We start from the raw sequence: 22,947 nt of genomic DNA on the forward strand, positions 1-22,947 counted from the left end.
TCCTATAAAAGGGTTTCATCTTCAAGGAATTCATAGAAAAGACTCTGACAAGTACAGGTTTCTGGTAACTGTACTGCTGAACTGAATGAATAAGCATTTTCAGAACTCTAATGAAAAACTGATGAACTGATAAAAGTGCTAACAAAAGATCAAGATGAAAAAAAAATTAATTACATCGGACTCAGTGAACTGATGAGGATGAGTATAATTTTTGTGACTTTCTGTTTGAATTAAAAAAAAAAATCCCACAAGGACTCAGAGGCAAAGAATACAGAAATCAATTTTCACTGCAAAGTAAAGGAGCTGTTACAGTGGAGGATTACTGGACTGAATGTCAATATTATGACATAGTATGAATGTGTTTCGTGTTTGGTAATTGCAATCATTGTTGCTTTTGTTGTGGTCATCCATTTACAATGCTTGGTGCCAGTCTATTTATCTCTTGTAAAAATAAAATACAGTGTGTGTGTGTGAAGAAAAAGAAAACAAAACCAAAAAAATAAATAAAATAAAATAAAATAAAAGCTAAAAAAAAAAAAAGAAAAAGAAAAAGAAAAAGACAAGGACTAATTTTCTACAGGGGTCTTAATATGCCAATCACTCCCACAGTAGCCAGTACAAAGAGACAATTTGTAAAGACAAATTTCGCTCACATTCCAAACTGACTCTCAGAGAAGGACATATTTTAGGAAGATCTTGAATTTAGGGCATTCTAGAAACAAACCAGTAATCTTGGTTATAAATTAGGAAATAAACCACTGGCAGCTATCGTATATAAAGTGAAAGACACAATGCAAACAATATTTTGGCATACCAATGTCATTTCTGATGCTCTGGGGTAGGTAAGCGCAATCATGATCATGAGGACCATCACCCAGCCCTCCCCACTTCTCTTACCCTGCTCACTTTCTCCATAGCACTTCTTTCTTTCTAACTTACTATTCACATTTGTTATTTTCATTGCCTGTCTCCTCCCTCTACAACATAAGCTCTATGAGGTCAGTGCTTTCTGTCAGTTTTGGTCACTATTGTATCCCCAGTATAAAGAAGAGTGGCTAATCGACAAGAGGTGTTCTAAAATAAGTTGTTGAATGAAGGAATGATTAAGTCCATAGAAATTTATAGAATTGTGACTAAAAATATAAAGTCCCTAAATTCACATTTGCATAATTAGCAAAGGCCAAGTGCCGTTATACTATAGCTTAAAAAAAATTAAAATGGAGATGATAACGTAATACTCATACCCTTAAACACCCCACATAATGAAAATTACAGCATATACCCGTTTGAAGTTCAGCTTGTTGGTGAATGATTTAACTCTACTCAGGATCATGTTTTTGTTGCAATCTAAAGTGTATTTTAAATATCTGAGCAAAGTATGGAGAAGTTATTGATTCTTTTTTTTTTTAAATAGAGTAAAACCTAGAGAATAGTATCATGTGCTAGTAATAAAACTTTGTTTCTGTTTTGCTGATCAGAATATGATTAAGATCTTATAAAGATAAGACATAGGTTCCGGAATCCTTGGGGGTGGAAGAGGGGGTAGAGTGAAGAAAGAAATGCTGAAGAGAAAAAGATATAGTCAGGCTAACATTAACACTGAAAGTACATATTTGGTATGAAGCTTATGTCCAAACATTACAACCTCTTTATCAAAAGGTATTTATTCAAGAAATGTAATTAGGGCTTCCCTGGTGGCGCAGTGGTTGAGAATCTGCCTGTCAATGCAGGGGACACGGGTTCGAGCCCTGGTCTGGGAAGGTCCCACATGCCGCGGAGCAACTGGGCCCGTGAGCCACAATTACTGAGCCTGCGCATCTGGAGCTTGTGCTCCGCAACAAGAGAGGCCGCGATAGTGAGAGGCCCGCGCACCGCGATGAAGAGTGGCCCCCGCTTGCCGCAACTGGAGAAAGCCCTCGCACAGAAACGAAGACCCAACACAGGCAAAAATAAATAAATAATTAATTGATTGATTTTAAAAAAATGTAATTAGATAAGCTTACAATTAGGTAAAGAAAAAAAGAAGGCACATGAAAGTTAGACAGGAGCAGCTCTTGACTCTTGTAAACAGAGGCTTCCCGTTCTAATAGATCACATTCTTAAGAAAAATTCATTTACTTTTTTCATCTTCTTCTCTCTCCATCTGCTCCTCCATGGCAGCAAGTGTGAAAAATAGTGTATGGCAATTTGGCAAACTAATAATGCTGGAAGCCCACTATAACTTCATTGTTTATAGAATAAAATTTTCTATAATGTGGATTTATTCAAGACTCAAATCAAAGGACATTTAGTTTTGAAATATGAACATGTTCAGGAGACACTTACACCACACTCAGTACATTCTGAGTTATGGCCTTGAGGCTATGAAAAAGAATTCCTAGAGTATTACTAGAATTGAGCATAAATAATGCTTAACTATTTCAGCTGATCCATGTAAATTACCTTCATTTTGTTGCCATTTAAATTTCCTCTTACTCTCAAATGGATTCTAACTAGTAGAATAAATTCAACTGAGTATGCTTTAGGGTTTGAGCCAGATGTCCACAAACATTAGTGTACATCAGAATCATCTGAGATGACTGATAAAAATGGAAATTCTTAGGCCCCTTCCCCAGAGATTCGTAAATAATAGGACTGGAGGTGTGGTCCACATACTAAGAAACATTGAAACAAACACCTGTGAATTACAAGCTTTTGCTAGAGTTAGAAATAGTGTGAGAAACACTATTATATAGCAAAGATAAGGAACAGTTAATGGATAAAAATGTTATTAAGTATGACTTTTCATAATATATCCTCTAATACTTCTAGGTCAATGAAGAATATTTCATATCTTCTACCAGTTGTATCCTCCTAACCAGGAAAAGTGCCAATTCAAGGTTGTTCTCCTACAAACTCAAAAGAAACATCTGCGTACTAATAAATGCCAGAACAAAAATGATTGGGTAATTTCCTTCTTAGTCTACCAAGCAGACTAATCCTCAGAGAACCTAGACTGGGCACTTGAAAAAGCACTTAAGGGCTTGACTCTGGGCCACTGGACTTTGGCCAAGGCAAACCTGTCTGCTTTCCTCCTCAGAAGAGGCAGTTGTGTTTGTAGTTTAGGAAAGGAAATCACCGATGCCCAGTAGAAAGCCTCCCAGAATACCAAAAGTACAGTTCTGCTTCAGGCCGAATGCAGAACATCACTGAGCATATGAAAAACGGGTCTCAGGACCAGAGTAAGTCAGCATTGGTCCTGAGAGCTACTTTACATGAGGTTGCTCTAGTCTCCTGCCCTGAGAAATCCTCACTCACCCAGCACAAGTATTCCCAGGATGTACGTCAGAATAGTTCATGGGTAACATTCAAGGACTATAATAAATAAGTTCTAGATTTCAATCAAAAAGGACAAATATCTGGGTTTTTTCCAAGTCATCCCAGGTGAAAATGTGCTCCTGTATAAAACAGTTCTGTACTATAATATCTTACTATCTTATGTTCATTAGAAAATAGAGTTCTCCAAATGACTTAGCACACAAGAAACCTTCACCAAAAGAACTTCTAAACAAAGCCATCTTTAAAAAGGCATCTTTCTCATCCAAATTTAAAGTCTTTTCTTCATCCAGACTCTTTCACACACAAGACTGAATGCAACAAAACTGTATGTTCGAACAATATTGTACGTATAAAACCAGTCTGGACTACACTTGCCTAATCTATAGTCCCTTCCTGTTTTTCCAAATTCAGATTATTCTCTTCACTCATGGGGTCTCTGTGAATACTAGACCAAGCTAGGCAATCAGAAGGTCAGAAATAAGCCCAGAAATCTAGAAAAAGCTAATAAGGTTGTACTGAATGTATGTGTGTGTGTGTTCACCGAAAGACATGTATGAAAACAGCCATACCAGAACTTATTCCTAATAGCCAAAAACCAGTAGCCACCCAAATGTGTATCAACAACAGAATGGATAAATAAATTTATGGTTATAATTATACAGCAATGAGAATCAATGATCTATAATTACATGCAGTTAAGTGAAAACCTTACAAACATAATGTTGAGTGAAAGAAGTCAGTATTATATTGTTGGTACATACTCTGTATTTCTATTTCTATAAAGTTCAAACTCAGGGAAAATTTATCTATAGTGTTCTAAATCAAAATAATGGTTAACTTGAGGGAGGAGGAGAAAAGAGATGGATTGGATGTTGGCACAGAGGGGCTTTCTGGGTTGTTAAATGGTTTCATTTACTTATCTGGCTCCTGACTACATGGGTCTGTTCACTCTGAGAAAATTTATTGTGTGTATTGTACATGAAAGATATAACAGTTTTCTATATGTACATTATACTTCAATAAAATGTTCATTTAAAAAATCCTATCATGTTGTGTAACCTCTGAGGAAAATAACATGAAAGTGGACTAAAGGAGATGAGAGGTAAGGGCAGGGAAGGGTTGTACCAGGGAAAGCTAGAAGAAAAAAGGAATAAGATGGAAGAATTATCTCAGAAAGTGACTGCCAGGCTTCTTAAGGGGGAAGGTATGGGAACTGAGGATAAAACCTAAACCAAATGCTTTGAGAACACCAAAGATCAAGCCTCCAAAAACCCCCAAGCCAGTTTCTCCCTTAATAAGAAAACACATGTCAAAAATCAAATGCAACCAAGAAAAATAAATGGCATTGTCTTCCCTGACTAATGATTTAAAAAAAATAGTGAGCTGCCTAGCTCATACCATGCAATCTCCCCAGAAATCAGTTGTCCTTTCAATTTAGATGAGATAGATAAAGTATAAAGAAGGAGAAAGATAAAATATAAAAGGGGAATCAATTTTTTTAAGGGAGAAAATATAACTTTGAAGCATGAGTTACTCTAAGCATAATACCATAATTTTTTCAACTTGAAAAATCAAAAACATCTATATACCCAAAACCATAACTGGAAGTAAAAAAAATTTTAAGAAATTTGGGGAAATATCTGCAACTTATTTGAAAGGCAAAGAGTCAATACACGTAATTTGCTAAGAATACTCACCAACCAATAAAAATGTTTTAACAGAAAAATAGACAAAGGACACAATCAGGCATGTCACAAAAGAATACAAGTAAATGAAAAATGAATCATTCTCAATGCATATCAAAATAATTATAGCATTTTGCAATTATAGAATTGGCAGGGGCTTTTATAAATGTTAATAACCAGTGTTGGTACAATGCAGAGATATGATGGAGATATAAATATTAAAACCATCTTGGAGGACAGTCAATCAGACTGAATCAAAACACTGTATACTGTACATACCAAGTTCAAGCTTGACCCTCAGCAATCTTCAAAGAGAATCAGGAAGAGGTGGTTATGTATGAACAGCGATGACAGCGACTCTAGGATCCAGAAGCTTGCTGGGCTGTTCTTGGGTATAACACCAATGAGGAAGCAGGTGGCTGGGCTTTTCGGGACTTTTGATACATCAGGAGCTGGTCCATGAGGAGGCTAAAAATGAAGAAAAATATTCATGACAAACGGACCCAAAAGGACCAGCAGCAAAATGACAAAAACTTCTCCTATCTTGAAAATAGTCTCTAATGTTACTTTAACCTAAATATCTCTCTTATCACATCTTAATTATCACAGTCAGACTCTCAAGGAAATCTGTATTCAAATTTGGCAAAACACTAGTTGTGTTCCCTTTGCACCATTTTCCTAAAGAATAAAGCTGCTGTGGGCCTTTTCTCCTATTTACAACAAAGAGAATATAATCAGTGTTTTAAAAATAATTTTTTAAACGAAAAAGATACTTTCCAACTATGAAAAATAAAAAGAATTAACTGTTTAAAAACAAAACCAAAGCAACAACAACAAAAACAAGCAAAAAGAATCCTTCACATATATGTTCCAAGTTAGACACTGAGTTTTGGGGATATTCTGGGTTTTTTCAACTTCTATGTTGTTGTGTTGTTTTGTTTTTTCCTATTGTGTTTTACTTTTAGAGCAACCACTGAGTTAAGCTACATAAGTATGACAGTTACTGTGCACTGTCTCTGACTGCAGGGCACAGGTTCTGTACTTAAACTGCCTGGGTTCAATTCCCAGCTCTTCTGCTAATAAGCTGCATAACTTCGGGCAATTTAAATATTTTCTCTATGCATCCATTTCCTCCTCTGTAAAATTAGGAAAATAATAGTAACATATCTGCAATGTTTTGCGAAAATTAAATATCGCTGCATAAACACTAAGGATAATTATTGAGGCGGTAAAAGTGCTACATAGTGTTTGTCATTACATTTATATCTCTTAGCTGTTTCCACTATAACAGATAAAAAGCATAGAGCATGATATGTTGGTGATAACATTTCCAAGAACTCAAACCAGAAAAGCATATGTAAGTAACAAGAACTAGTACTAAACAGAGAAACGATAGAGGAGTGATGTCAGCGAGATGGTGGAATAGGATGCCCCAGACCCTTCTCCCTCCCACAGAAACACTGATTCAGTAACACACGGACCAATTCCCTTTATGAGAAATCCAGACACAGTTAAGAGGCTCCTGTACCCCAGGTGAGCACAAAATTGGCCACACTGAAGCCAATAAGAAAAGTCATGGCACTCTCTTTCCACAATCCCTCTCCCTGGCACAGCACCACACAATTGGGAGGAAACTACCATCTCCTGGCTTTTCCCTGGGAAGAAAAAGAGAAGACTAGACCACACATCTAACATTCTGACTTTTCAGAGGGGCTTCCATGGGATTGGCTTCTGCCTCACCTGTCGTGGAGTGTTAATGGAACCCCAGCTACTCTAGGGGGGCCACTGGGAACAAAAAAGCTGGGTGGCACATTGATGCTCCAGAGGACCCACAGTACAGCAGACAGAGGCTAATACAGCTCAGCAGCCTCTCCCTCTGGAGAAAGGGAAGAGTGGAGCATGTGGTCAATTTTCCAGCTTTTTGAGAGCCGCCCAAGGCACTGGTTTCTGCATAGCCCAACTTAGGGCTCTGACAGGACCCAGCATACTATGGATGACACTATAATAGAAAACTACAATCCAGTATTCCTGATGTATAGATACATAACTCCTCCACAAATACTAGCCAACCAAATTCAATAGCACATGAAAAGAATCATTCACTATGATTAAGTAGAATTTATCCTAGGAATGCCAGGATGGTTCGGTATATATTTTTATACATTATCAATTGCTATGGTATACCATATTAACAGAACACAGGGTAAAAATCACATGATCATCTAATAGATGCAGAAAAAGCATCTGACAAAATTCAACACCATTTCAAGGTAAAAACACTCCATAAACTAGGAATAGAAGGAAATTACTTCAACATAAAAAAGACCAAATATGAAAAGCCCACAGCTAACATCATACTCAGTGGTGGAATACTGAAAGCTTTTCCTCTATGATCAGGAACAAATCAAGGATGTCTACTCTTGCCAGTTGCATTCAACAAAATACTGGAAGTCCTAGCCAGAGAAATTACGAAAGAAAAAGAAAAGGCATCCAAATTGGAAAGAAAGATTTAAACTGTCTCTGTACACAGATGATAAGTAGAAAACACTAAAGATTCCATTAAAAAACTGTTAGAACTAATAAACAAATTCAACAAAGAAGCAGGATACAAAATCAACATACAAAAATCATCTGCATTTCTCTGCATTAACAACTAATAATCTGAAAAGGAAATTAAGAAAATAAACCCATTTACAATAGCATCCACAAGAATAAAATACTTAGAAATGAACCAAGGAAGCAAAAGCTTGTACAATGAAAACTATAAAACTTTGCTGAAGTAAATCAGTAAGATGCAAATAAATGGAAACACATCTGTGTTCATAGATTGGAAGACCTAATATTGTTTAAATGTCCATATTACTCAAAGTGATCTATACGTTCAATGTAATCTCTTTCAAAAACCCAATGATTTTTTATTGCAAAAATAGAAAAAATAACCCTAAAATTTATGGGGAGCCACGAAGGACCCCAATAGCCAAAACAACGTTGAAAAAGAACAAAACTGGAGTCCTTACACTTCCAACAGGATAGTAATCTTTAAAGTATTCACTAATTTAAGATGAACTCTTGCCTGTACAGTGCAGGGGTGCATACTGTCAGTGTTTTATGTCATTACCCTTCTTCTTTCTGAGCTACTGTAGCCAATCAGTGCCTCTTGTGATTGGCTTATCTGGGTTTTACTCCAGTCTTGTAGTCATCCAGTAGTCATCCAGTGCCTTTAAGATAGCTTTATAGATCTATTTTCTGAAACATTATGTGTTGTTTCCATAATATGACTCTCAGAGGATATCTTAATTTATTTCCCAGTTCTCAGAGGAAGCTACTTGAGGTAACTCTCAAAAGCAGTCAATATATGATATAACACATTAATATTATTAACATGTAATGGAAAATTAATGGATCAATTAATCAGTCAATAAATCTGTGGAGGGAAAAATCTAAGCCATAAAACTATACTCAGAAGTACACATCATGAACAGAACCATGTTCATAACATTTTGCCTTTTCTATCCATTGGTATTTGTTCCCTCAAATTGGACTTCAAATCATACAGTTTTATCATTAAAATCAAACAGCTTGCCACTGAGATAAGAAGATCCATTAATCCCCCATTGTGTGTTACTAATATTAATGTTTTGTAGAATTTGCATTTTCATTCTTCAGTTTTCTACAGTGTTCAACGGTGCCCTATTTTCTTCCACATCAAATATAATCATCAACTTCCCTCACCACATATCCTCATTATTCTCTGAAATACAACACAGCTTTTGAAACTGAAGCTTAGAGAGGTGCATTGTCTTGCCCAAGGTTAAACAGCTAGTAATCAGTAGATCCAGGATTCAAATACAGCTCTAGCCAACACCAAGACCTCCTTCTTTTCACTGTATATAATATGCCTCACAAACAAACATGCCCTATGGGGTCCTACTTCACTGTGTTCATTCGTTTTTTTTTTTTTTTTAATTAATTAATTTATTTATGGCTGTGTTGGGTCTTCGTCTCTGCGCGAGGACTTTCTCTAGTTGCGGCAAGCGGGGGCCACTCTTCATCGTGGTGCGCGGGCCTCTCACTATCGCGGCCTCTCTTGCTGCGGAGCACAGGCTCCAGACGCGCAGGCTCAGTAGTTATGGCTCACGGGCCCAGCCGCTCCGCAGCATGTGGGATCCTCCCAGACCAGGGCTCGAACCCGTGTCCCCTGCATTGGCAGGCGGATTCTCAACCACTGCGCCACCAGGGAAGCCCCACTGTGTTCATTCTTGACTGAAAACCCATCTGTTCAAATTTCACCCATCCTTTATGGTCCAACTCAAACTCTGCTGCCTTTCTTTCAAAGATACATATTTTTTGTGAGAAACATCATTACTATAATGCTGAAAAATGTTAAACTGCAATATAATATTAACTTTAAAATATGCTTTCAAACATAAAATACAAAGTGGAAAATTTGATGGCTCAATGGAACAGGTTGAACTTGATGATGCGAGGAAGGGACAATGGATAAGGGAAGGGGGCTGCAGAGAGGAATCTATCAGTTGATCCTGGAGATTCTGGGAAAGTGGGACACAGATGTCTCAGTTCCCAGCAGCTTCCAGAGGAAGTAGGATGGAGCAGCCTGACCAGTCCAAGTCCTCCAATCTTATACTCATGGAGACAGAGCACCAAATGGAGACACCAGAATAGATCAGCCAAGGAAAAAAAGTGAATAATATGAGAGCTTGCCTTACGTATTTTGATGGGTTGGTTAGAAGGGCAGATAATAGAAACACAGTGAGCCCCTGAATGGATCAGCAAAATGTCACCACTCAGGGAGAGAGAGGTAAAGAAAAAAGCAGCATAGGAATGCTGCAGCCAAGTGAGTGGTAATCAAACCTTTTCTATTTGGTAAGAGGAATAGAGGGCAGAAGAATACTAGAAGTTTAGAGGAAGGAGAAGAAAGTGAGGTGGATATGTCAGAGAATCAACACAGCCTTTTCTGAAGGGCCAGATTTATCTTCATTGGTTTGGAGGGAGAAAAAAAGAAAGGCGGGTAAGGAAGATAAAAAGGAAAGAGAGGGAAGGAAAACAAAACAAAGGTGAAGGAAGGAAGGAAGTGGGGGGGGTAGGGGGGAGGTATAAGAAGGTATTTATCTTGCAATTTTTCATATGTTCTAACATTGAACTGTAGGATTCATGACAATACTGTTTCTCATAACTTACAAGAATTCCAGGTTTCTTGAGAGCTGTGTTCATGCTTTTTTTCTCTATTCAAATAATTCAACAGACCACAATAGAGCCACAAAGAAGCAATATTTTATAAAGGGTGTTACTTCCTTGCTATTACCCACTCCATACACAGAAACTTCATTGTGACAGTTAGATAAAATCTATACCTGGAAGAGGTGCTTTAAGTCAAAACTCAGATGGATTATTTAAGATGATGAAGCTCAAACTATGGTATGCTTACTATATGTGTTTTATTCTAAGGTTAATTTAGGAATGCTTAAATTTTTTTAAAAACTAAATAATATATAGTTGGGAATCAATGTGAACTTTTTCTTTCTCCTCACCAATTAAGACAGGTTCAACTCCTAGCCAAGGTAGAGTTTTCTCTTACGACATCTAAGGAGAATGCCTCTTCCTGGGCTTCCCAAGAAGCTCCTCTGTGTGCACCACTCTGTCTATTGCAATATGGGCCTTGTGGAATGTCAACTCTGTCACCGGACTAGAGTTTTTAGTCTCAGACATTCTTTAAGACATTTCTCAATCTTAAATCTTTATGAGTTGATCTATTTCAATATTAGCTTTCTCTAAAAATCTAATGTCCTGGGCTTCCCTGGTGGTGCAGTGGTTGAGAATCTGCCTGTCAATGCAGGGGACACGGGTTCGAGCCCTGGTCTGGGAAGATCCCACATGCCGCAGAGCAACTGGGCCCGTGAGCCACAATTACTGAGCCTGCGCGTCTGGAGCCTGTGCTCCGCAACAAGAGAGGCCACGATAGTGAGAGGCCCGCGCACCGCGATGAAGAGTGGCCCCCGCTTGCCACAACTAGAGAAAGCCCTCACACAGAAATGAAGACCCAACACAGCCAAAAATAAATAAATAAATAAATAAATAAAAATTGTATTAAAAAAAAATCTAATGTCCCAAAGATTTATGCCTTTTTCCCAATTTCTCTAGAGATGTATTCTTTTTCTCTGATTATTCTTTCCTTCCTTCCATTGGCTATGTTTTAATCTTTCATATCTTAACTGTAATATGGTAAAGGAATATTTTTAGAAACAATTTTGCTAGGAAGAATAGTTCACCATATGATAGAGTCAAAGTTGAAACTGTATTTTCCCTATTGATGACATTACAACTTATGTTTAGTATATTTCCTTTGGCTGGAGAAACGTATGCCATGTACTATTGACTATTTCATAGCTAATATTGTGGAAACCACAAAAGCACTTAGCTTAACGATGAAAACAAATTAGACTTCAATGAGTAGAATTCTGTTGATACTGCTGATTTTACTTATGGATCATTGCAAATACTTATGATAATATATTTGGTTATTTTAAACAGAATACGTCATTTTATTTCTGAAAGAAATTTTTAATCTTTCTAAACAAAAAGCATATCATATGAAACTTTCCAATCATTCATAAATACCTGAAAAATACATTTCTAATCCAGAAATATAATCCAAATCATACCAGGTCACCTGTTAGCTAATTACACATTAGTTCTAGTTTGGTATCTTTGATTCATGTAATAATTTATTGAAAGAGCTGTCCCAGCTATGTCAGAGCTGAGACTGGAAACTGTAGCAAATGGAAGCAGGTGATATCCCCAATAGCACTTAGCTACATGCTTTGGCTACAAGAAGCTAAGGAACCACATAGAAAGGAAACTGAACCTGTCCACATTTGGGCTTTAGTTATATACAGACACGTGATAGACTGCAGTATGGGATGTGGTAAAATGTAATCAAAGCCAAATAACAGGCCGATGGAGAACAAGGCTAGTCTTAGAGAAAAATCAGCATAAATGGTAAATAATTTTGTACAATGTACCAGATTTAGCAAAACATCTCCTTGGTGAGAGAGACTGACGGCTGAAGATAAAGCCTTAAGTAATGTTTGAATGCAACAGCCTTAAGCAATGTTTGAATGCAACAGATCCAGCCTTCTGGACTGGAGAGGGCTGCCTGTGGTCCTTGAGAAAGAGAGAACTATGGCGCAAACCTAAAACAATTCAATTGCTTCTTCCTTTTTTTTTTTTTTTTGCGCTCTTGAATGTCTGAACACACCTTTATTCTTTTTTTTTTTTTTGGCTGTGTTGGATCTTCGTTGCTGCGCACAGGCTTTCTCTAGATGCAGAGAGCGGGGGCTACTCTTCATTGTGGTATGAGGGCTTCTCACTGCAGTGGCTTCTCTTGTTGCAGAGCACAGGCTCTAGGCGCACAGGCTTCAGTAGTTGTGGCACTCAGGCTCAGTAGTTGTGGTTCGCGGGCTCTGGAGCACAGGCTCAGTAGTTGTGGCTCACGGGCTTAGTTGCTCCGTGGCATGTGGAATCTTCCCAGACCAGGGCTCAAACCTGTGTCCCCTGCATTGGCAAGTGGATTCTTAACCACTGTACCACGAGGGAAGTCTCTCAATTGCTTCTTAACTGAAGAAGAAAGCAATTCATCAAATCAATTCTTCTGAAGAGTAATAACTTCTCCTCCACTTCCAAACAAAACAAAAAAGCAAGACTGAGATGGAGAAAATGTTTCTCTGCCAGTTGGATAAAAGATCAACCTCAATCCAAGACAGGTAGAATAGTGAGGAGATCCAAGCACAGTAGTAGAGAAGCAGTCTTTGCACCCTAACAAGAGACCTATGCAGGTTGTGGCTCCTGTGCAAATGGGCCAAGGAATGCTGACAGCGTCACAGATGGTGAAAGAAGCATCAAAGTGAAGAGCAGAGTGATGGACAACAGTCCAGAGAGATGGCAGGTACAAAAGTAGAGGTGCAGGACTGTGGAATGAATTAAAGAAGAGATAAGAAATGAACCTTCTCTGAGAAATCCCAGACAGCCAAAAAAAAAAAGGAGAAAAAATATTTGGCAGCTGGTGGCTCTTTACCTAACAGTCTTATTTAGTGTCCACAAACCAGTGGGTATTTTTGCATATTAATATATGAATATGTTAATAGGAGCTATGTACCCCATCCTCTCTCCCCAAAAGAAGCTCTGTGGTTAAATAGGATTGTGAAACAAGCATCTATAACCCCTCTTCAAGATTCACAATACATATTAGAGTTAGAAAATTCCACAGTACAATTTATCTGCCCAAAAGATGCTTTTTTTGCAACATACTTACGGTCACACTGAGGATTACATGACATATCGGTTAAGGAATCCTAGTTTGAAATTTTTAAGTTTTAAAATGCAAGTAACCCAATGCATGGAACAATGATAGGTTCTGAAAATATATTTGATGAATATTCAAAACCTTTAAAATGAATACATATTCTAATTTTTCTAGGAGTAAAAATAATTGTTATAATTCACTTGGAAATATTTTACTCCCAAAATTGTTTAAGCTGCACTTTTAAAAACATCATTTTTTAGCTAGTCTTACTATTAGAGCTCCAAAATATCAGAAAAAGGGAATGTATGTATTCAATCTACGGAATGTCACAATTTCTAACCTAATAGCATTTTTAAGTTTTGGTTTTATCAATGTCACAAATTAGTAGTTTTCATTCTCAAGATATAGCTGTGTATGCCATAATTTATGTTTGTACAACAAAGTCTGACATTTCAGAGAAGTTTCCCTTATCTACAGCTATTTCCACGTTTTAAAAAATTGGAGAAGAAACAGATGTTGAATGGTGAAATATATTCTAAACTATTTCAAAAATATTTGGCAGCAAGTGCTGGAGCATTAGTAGAAGAATAGCTCTGTATAAATGGCCAGTTTATTTTGCATGTACTTTTCTTGAAAGAAAAATAATTTTAAAAGAGACAAAGGAAAATTATTGATGTGTATTATATAAACATTTATGAATATGGAAAACAGCTTTTAGTATTATATTTCATGATTTTGAGTCTCTATAAAACTCCACATATATACTCATAAATATAATATATTTAAAATTTTTCAAGTTCCTTCTGCTTATTACAACCTGTGAGTTTATTTTTAATTAGCCCTGATGATTTTACCCTTCCTTCCTACCTTTTAATTTCTACTATAGCTTTTAAACTAATCCTTGCTCAAAAAATAGACTAATCCAATATTGCTCTACATTAATTTCTGAAAGATTCTTGTGGTCGAGTAATAACTCAAGCTTCTGGGCATATCTGGTCATTTTGTGTAATATGTTCATTTTACTCTTGGTCATCAAGCTATGTTTCTACATCACTAAATAGCTTTAAACTATCTTTAATGCTATTTTAGTGGATAGACTAAAAGATGATTCCACTACAAAGAAGGTTGTTATAATATTTCAAAGAATTTGGGGCAAAAAAGCATTAGTTGGCTTAACTCAAAGTTTTTTAATGAATTTTTTCTTAACCATTTGTCCCAGGGATAGCCAACTCTGTAGTTTTCTTTGGCATGTGAAGAACAATTTTATTAAAACAAACTTTCTGGGAATGAAGCTAGCAATATATAGGATAAGCATATACTATCCCAGATTATTTTTCCTTTTGCTAAAATTCTCTAAGATGGCTGCTGAAATTGATATCGTTTTATCACTAGTTGCAATCATTTACCAAAATAGCCAAAATTCAGAGATTGTCTACATTTCATATCAAAAGAAGGTAGCAATTTTAAAGTTCAATTAATGAACCTGTCATTAATGCAAAGCTTAAATTCTTTTCCAGTTGGCCTTGAAGTTTAACGTTGTGTATGATGTGGCCAAACTCCAGCAACTGACTAATTTATGAATAAGCAGTAGACTGGTTACAGTTTCCCATGGTAATTCAAAATCCAAAGTTTCTTTATTCAAAAATAATCCAGAATTCATTAGACAATTTTAGCATACTTGAAGTACAAATAAATTATCTTTGTCTTTATCCCAGCATTCCAAATTTAGGTTTAGAAGTAGTCCTTTTATCTGTGATCCCGCTGACTGAATACTCCTGCTTAATTATTTAATTAAAAATAAAACAATTCAAATAACAAAGACATCACTCAATCACTAGCTGTCAGCTGGATTAAGGCCACTGTAGCTACCTCTGTATCATCATGTACATGAGTATGGTTGTAAAAGTAGAGGAAAGAACAGCATGTTTCACTTCTGGCCTGCAGCCAAGCCACATCTTCCAATGAAAATATATACTATATGAAAAGAATGAACAATATTCAAGATACTTAGGGTGCTAGGGAACAGGAACACATAGCAGCAGCAGCCCCCACTTACATATAGGGAGCTTTCACTGTGTGCAGAGTACATTTCCTAGAGTTTTGGCCAGGTTAACTCATATAATTCACACAGCAAACCTATGAAGTTGGTACTATATTACCCCATTTTACAGATGAGGACTAAAATGCAGAGAGATTAAGTAACATGCTAAGATCATGCAGTTGGTAAAAGGAGGAGCTGTGATTAAAATCCAGACAATTTGACTTCATAACCCACACTCCAAACCAAGTTGACGAAGCTTAATCAGGCTATTCTGCAGTTTTAGAGATTGATATTTTAGCCAACTGCCCCAAAGTTTTTGTCCAAACAATTTAGAGTCACTTTAGCTAGAAGCTTCAATAGAGTGGCTAAACTTGCGGATATGATTTCCTGCAAACTTCTTCCCTCCCCTATTTGTAGAGCACTCCTATTTTCTCTACTTTTCTCCTTCATTGAAAGAATAAATATCCCTCTTACTTTCCAAGACTAACTAAAGGTTCCACTTTAGCACTTAATTCCATCCCCTACCTTTTTAGGGGTAAAACCATACCCTTTTAAAGACCATGACGCATAACTGCCCTCACACTGCTGCACAGCATTTTTTCCTCCACTCAAGACTATAACATATTCACATCTCTACTTCCTTTGACAAAATAAATCTTCCCTCAACCCCTCTAGAGCATTATCCCATCTTCACTCCTTTGCCTCATGCAATTTTCATTTTAACTAAGGAAAGGTGGCTAAAGCAGGGCCAAATTAGTCACCGTGATTTAGTCAGAGGCCAAAAAGATATCACAATACAAATTGTTCAACTGCTTTGATATAAAGAGATCAAGACTTGGAGCCAGACATCTACTCTGCTTAATGGTGTGAATTCTGGACATCAGTCATCTGCAAAATATGGACAATGATACCTACCCCCATTATGCTCTTGGGAGAATTACGTGTGACCAAGTGTGAGAAAACCCCTCAAACTCATCTTGGAACACAATAAATAATTAGGAAATATTTGTTGAATAAGAATTATAAGTAATAATTAAGTGAAAATTATTTTATATTACAAAACAAGGAATGAGATCAGAATGGGTAAAAAGGAGAGAGCACTTGTATGTGAGGGAGAGAGACAGAGGTCAAAATGGAGAAAGAATGAACAAGATTGGGTAAGCACTAATCCCCAGAAGGTGCTTTGGAATTCATTCATTCAGCAAATATTTATAGAGCACCTACTATGTTCCAGGCAGGGTTCTTGACACCTGGGATTCATCAATAAACTAAGCAAAGAGAGTCTCTCTACGTCTGCTTTTGTCTACTCCAACAAATTAATCCTTCTAAAGAACCACTGCGTTATTTCATTGTTTAAAAGTCTTCAGCAGAACTTCATTGTCTACTTAATAAATTCCAAGCCGCTTAGCCTGTCTTTCAATGTCTTTTTTTTATTTTTTTAAACTCCAATCTATTTCTTACTATTTCAGCTTTTTTCCTACATGTACTCTCAGGAGGCATAAAAATAAGATTTTAAAGGGACTCTAGAGTTTTGAAATTGAAGCATATTTGAGTGTAGCTGGGACATCTAAGAGACTTGAGGAGAGGGTGGAGTTGCAGATGATGGGGCTGTGAAAGAAAACTGGACTAGAGCCAGATTATAAAGGACATTGTATGCCACACTAAGAAGTTTGGGTGTGTTCTTAAAGGCAACTGAAGACTGTTTTAACAAAGGAGTGACATGATCAGATCTGTGTTTTCCAAAGGTAATTCTGGAGGCTGTGGTAGAGTAAATTTGAAGAGGAGATGTCTAGTGGCATGGAAGGCAGCTAAGAGTATTGCAATAATAATGAGAGATGGTGTTAGCTAAATTATACAGTGGAGCTGATGGAGTGAAGGATAAAAGAAACATTTCAGAGTTATTATCAATGAGGTCAGGGGTAAGTTGGCAGAATGATTTAATGGTTATGTGGCTCTGGAGTCAGACTGCCCTTGTCTGAGCCCTGTCTTCCACACTTCCTAGATACATGACTTAGGTCAAGTTAACCCTGAGATTCATTTTTCTCATCTGTAAGGTAGAGATAACCAAAGTAGCTATCTCCACAGATGCTGTGAAAATTAAAGTCAGTAATTCACACCAAGTTCTTGGCACCATACCTGGCTTATTAAGGGCTCTATAAATTGTATCCCTAGAATGTAGCAATGCATCATTCAGCCTTTAGGTCCCCCTCTCAGCTTTCTGTCTTCAGATTTGTTAAATTTTCCTCATATTTGCTGCATAATGCATTTTTACCTCTATTGGATCATTCTTCATGCCATCTCTTTCACTCTGGTTTCCATCTACCAAAATCCAACTTAATGCCAGAGTCTATGGTTTAATCATTTTTGAATTCCCAGCACTTAGGTTAATTAGGCTGGAATTAAATTTGTTCAAAGTTCTCTGAAAACCTCTCCCAACATGATTTTTCCAGCCCCTGAACTTTCATAGTACTTTATATCATCCTTGACTCTTACCACACACAGTCTTGCATTTGAGGACTTGATGTAAGTAACTAATCTCCCCTCATTGCTCCATGAGTCATTTCCCCACTCCAACTTTTCTAGGGCTCTACACATGATCAGATTGGTGTCTTAGTCCAATGCATAACTATTTAATGATTTTCTCATTCACTCAATGACAAATAATTCCAAGGAAGCCACCAACTAGATTATAAACTCATTACTGCCATAAACTGACTGTCTTTGTAGTCAATACTTACATTTAATGTTTCATTATCTTGGAACCTGTTGCTGGAGAAGTACTAGAAGGTGCTCATTAAGTAATCTTGAGTTCACAAGATTTGATCTTCTGTTGACCGCCCTTGGGTATTTCATGATTCTCACAAAATCTTTCCAAAAAGTAAAACTCAAGTCTTCTCAATTAAGATAATTTTAACTTTTAGGCACATGCTCTGCTATAATTTAACAGAAATGATTGTTGTTTGTCCAGCTTGGGTCACATTACATTTCATTGTGTGGGCAGGCATCTGAATGTTTCACAAACAGCAGTTATAAGGGGTATAAATATTGGTTGGTTTATACTTAGTTTAGAAACTCAAGGCTGCTATGACCAGTGATCTAAACCAGCATCACTGCTCCACTAAAAGATCTTGGGCAGGGCTTTCAAATGTCTTGGGAAGGCAGCCAGCCAAACACATGTGCCATCCACATTTTCTAGTCTGGGGATATGAGAAAAAGGAAATCTGCCTGAGCATGCTATACCCAGGCCACTTCTCCTGTCCTCTGGTGTTGTGCTCTCACCTGGGGCCTTGGGAGCACTCCCACACTGCCTGCTGCCACTCCAGGCCCTGCGGCACAGAACTAACCCTGACATTACACCAGAATCAGGCTGCCTCTGCTTGTCACCAGAAGCCAAGAGACAGTATTCTACTGCATTCGAACCAAATGCTGCTGAGGGATGCCATGAAAAATGTGAAACTGGAGCCAATTTGGGAAGTAAACCACCTCACAGATTCTTGCTCAACCTAGCAACAAAACCCCTATCATTTGAAAGCATCAGTACACACTCCTTTCGTTCCAAAGACACCATAATAACTCTGTATCTTACAGACTTTATGCTGCTACCTGCAAATAGTTGTTATGCTTATTCATCAAATGCAAAAAGAAAGTATCTGCATACTGCATCCTACGTCTTTTCCCAAGGGATAGCCCTAAGATTGTAAAGGACAAAAGTGAGGCATCACTCCCACTTCCACCAAACAGAAAACAAGCTAGCCAGGTTCTTTCCCATGTATTAGAAGCATATGCTTCTGATCCAAACACTTTGGTTGGTAGGAGTCAAAGAATCAAAACATAAATTCCAAATGTTGATTAAGAGAATATGCAATGAAGTTAAACAGTTAAAATCCAAACATTAAAAGTCTAGTTCAAATACATATTTCATGCAAGTCAAAAATTTGCATTCCCCAATTAATTATTAAAACAGTCAAATTTGTGTAGTCATTTAACATTCTTTCCAGTGTGCAATAAAATTTATAGGATAATTTTAATGCCATCTGTAATTTTACTTTTCTCCATCTAAATGGACACCTTCTTTTCCCCAACTTCAATCCCAAAATCTCTTTGACGTTAGAATTCTGTTCTGAAACCCACTATTATTTGGATAAATGTTTGAAAAATGCCCATATTTTCACAAAACAAACTAAATTTATATTGCCTGTGATATAATTATTTGTACATCAAAAGTGTCACTGCCGGGCTTCCCCAGCGGCACAGTGGTTAAGAATCTGCCTGCCAATGCAGGGCTCACGGGTTCGAGCCCTGGTCTGGGAAGATCTCACATGTGGCGGAGCAACTAAGCCCGTGCGCCACAACTACTGAGCCTGAGCTCTAGAGCCTGTGAGCCACAACTACTGAGCCCGCGTGCCACAACTTCTGAAGCCTGAGTGCCTAGAGACCGTGCTCTGCAACAAGAGAAGCCGCCTGAAAGAGAAGCCTGCGCACCACAATGAAGAGTAGCCCCCACTCACCGCAACTAGAGAAAAGCCCATGTGCATCAATGAAGACCCAACGCAGCCAAAAAAATTAATAAAATAAATTAATTTTTTAAAAAGTCACTGCCATACAAATATTTTATGTTTTTAAAAAATTTTGACATGATTCAATTTGATAAACATTTATTAATTCTTATTAGAGGTTGGTGCCAGTGCTAGCCACCATATACAATAAAATAAGCTCCCTTGAGGAGTTAATACTCTAACAGGTAAAATAGACATGAAAATATCTAACTATAACGTAAAGTAGAACAATGTAAGCACTAATGTCGACTGCAAACATGTTGTAAGAGTAGAGTGGGGAGAATTATTCATCTTGTTGAGGGGAATCAGGTAACGTGTCATAAAGGAAGTAGCACTCAAGTATCTTGAAACATGAATAAATTGTGACAGAAAAGAGATGGAAGAATATCCTTCTCTCTGAAACGTCATGCCTTAAAAGTACAAGGAGGAGGGACAAATAGTGTGGAATGGCCAGAGTATATGGAGGGTTGGAGTAGGAGCAGGGCCTTTAAAGATGATTATAACCTTCAGCATTTATTTGTTATTTATTTACTATATACTCAGATGTAGCTATTGCATGCCTGTTATATCTCAAGCAGACCACTCACACTGAAGATTCAATGGGGATTAAACTCAGTCCATGTCTTCCTGTCTAGAAAGTCTAGAAGGCAAATTTAAGAATTTTTAATTTCATTTTTGTAGGCAACAAGAAGCTTCTGAAGGTCTTTGTGGAAACAGATGGAATAAAAGAGCCTGTGTTTTGAGAGCACTGCTATTTGGTAACATGTTAAATAGACTGAAGCTACAAAAATGAAAATGAAATGGGAACATGGGTATGTCTGGAAGGACACTTTTTCCCTCCTCTGCTGTTTCCTTCCTGGTAAAATGAGGGCCACTAGCAGTATTACTCATGGCTTCTCTTCTCACCCTGAGGAAGAAAATGACTTAACAGATTCATGAATTTCAAAGGAGAAACCAGGCATGTGGAGCCCTGCACATCCTTCTTCCTGTGCTCTTTGGAGAACACCTGACCTCAAAGAGCTTATGTTGCCCTGAGCTTCTCTAGGCTCCAAGTTGTCCATAGTTGACTCCAACTGGGTAGGTAAGGCTGGCTAATTCAGGAGTTTATCATTAGGAAAATTTGGAGAGCCTTCCAAATCAACAAAGAGTGTTTTCAATATTTTTTACACCTGCATAGTATTTCCTTTTTGAATGTACCATAATTATTTAACCTATCTACTACTGTTGGAATTTAAGTTACTTGCAAACTTTCCTGTTATAATACAAAAATTCTATTACAATACTAAAATTACCATTCTAAAACAATATTGCATTTAGTGATGTGTATATTTCTCACTTCACACACATATGAATGAATTTATCTTTACAATAAGTACTCAGAATCAAAGGCTATATACATTCATAATTTTAGTAGATATTGTTAAATTGTCCTTCGTAAGAGTTGTACTAATTTATGTACAGCCACATATGACAGGGCCAATTTGCTCCCACCTTGCTGCCAACACAGTGTTTAGATTTTTATGCAGAGTTTCTCAATTTTTAGATGTCATTTATAGATCATTTTCTAGTCGTGGCATTGTGAAAATTTTTATGCTTATTATTATATGATGTTTCTCAGCTTAAATAATCCATGAGGTTCTGAATATAAAAGTTATGCAAACATCAAGGTATGTGAATTCCCTCAATTATTTGATTTTAATGTTTTATTATAAGATGTCATTTATGTCATCGTATATAGAAAACATGATCTGAGCCTCAATATAATTGAATTTAATTCTAACATGGTTGTAAAATATATTTTACCTTTCTGGATTGAAATCTGAAACATAAAAATATCTATATCATACTTAGATGTAATGTTTATTACCGCAGATACAGTAATAAATATCATCATTGTCAATTAAACATGACATGCATAGAAATGAACCAGATCTTGGGAATAAAATGAAAATTAAAATAATGGTTGTCCCTGCCTCAAAGCAAATTACCATTCATTAATAGCTATCACACAATATATTTTAAAAGTAAATCTTCTGAGTATAATATAACCCCAAATAGAGATGTGTATATTTTATCTTATTCTATGAAAAGTCATTTTAGCTATACCATACTATCTCTTATTAAAATACACCAAAATGAAAAGACAACCTACTGAATGGGAGAAGATATTTGCAAATGATATGTTTGACAAGGGGTTAATATCCAAAATATATAAAGAGCTCATAAAACCCAATATCAAAAAAACAAACAGCTGATTAAATGATGGCCAGAAGACCTGAGTAGACATTTTTCCAGAGAAGACATACAGATGGCCAACAGAAACATGAAAAGATTCTTAACATTGCTAAGCATCAGGGAAATGTAAATCAAAACCACAATGAGATATCACCTCATACCTGTTAGACTGGCTATTGTCAAAAAGACAACAAATAATAAATGTTGGTGAGGATGTGGAAAAAAGGGAACCCTAGTTCACTGTTGGTGGGAATAAAAACTGGTACAGCCAGCCACTGTGAAAAACAGTATGGCGATTCCTCAAAAAATTAAAAATAGAACAACTGATCCAGCAATTCCATGCCTGCGTAAATATCTGAAGAAAATGAGAACACTAATTCAAAAAGATATATGCACCCCAATGTTCACAGCAGCATTATTTACAATAGCCAAGATATGGAAGCAAACTGAGTGTCCATCAACAGATGAATGGATAAAGAAGATGTGAGATTATATACATATATACACACACACACACATACACACACGCACAGTGGACTATTAGTCATAAAAAAGAACAAAATTTTGCATTTGTGGGACTTCCCTGGTGGCGCAGTGGTTAAGAATCTGCCTGCCAATGCAGGCGACAGGGGTCCAAGCCCTGGTCCAGGAAGATCCCACATGCTGTGGAGCAACTAAACCTATGCGCCACAACTACTTAGCCTGCGCTCTAGAGCCCGCGAGCCACAACTACTGAACCCGCATGCCACAACTACTGAAGCCTGTGTACCTAGAGCCCGTGCTCCACAACAA

At 37.1% G+C, this 22,947-nt stretch overlaps 1 long non-coding RNA gene across 1 annotated transcript in view; it reads right to left on the reverse strand.

The window, feature by feature from the left end:
• Window positions 1-559: 559 nt before the first annotated feature.
• The window catches only part of LOC309663419, a 206,672-nt gene continuing 184,284 nt past the window's right edge, over window positions 560-22,947 (reverse strand). Inside the window, exon 3 of the long non-coding RNA XR_014265253.1 lies at window positions 560-5,471. This is a non-coding gene — a long non-coding RNA (uncharacterized lncRNA). The remainder of the gene's footprint in view (window positions 5,472-22,947) is intronic.

Source organism: Balaenoptera physalus (assembly GCF_965194825.1).
Source record: "Balaenoptera physalus genome assembly, chromosome: 6".
NCBI lineage: Eukaryota > Metazoa > Chordata > Mammalia > Artiodactyla > Balaenopteridae > Balaenoptera > Balaenoptera physalus.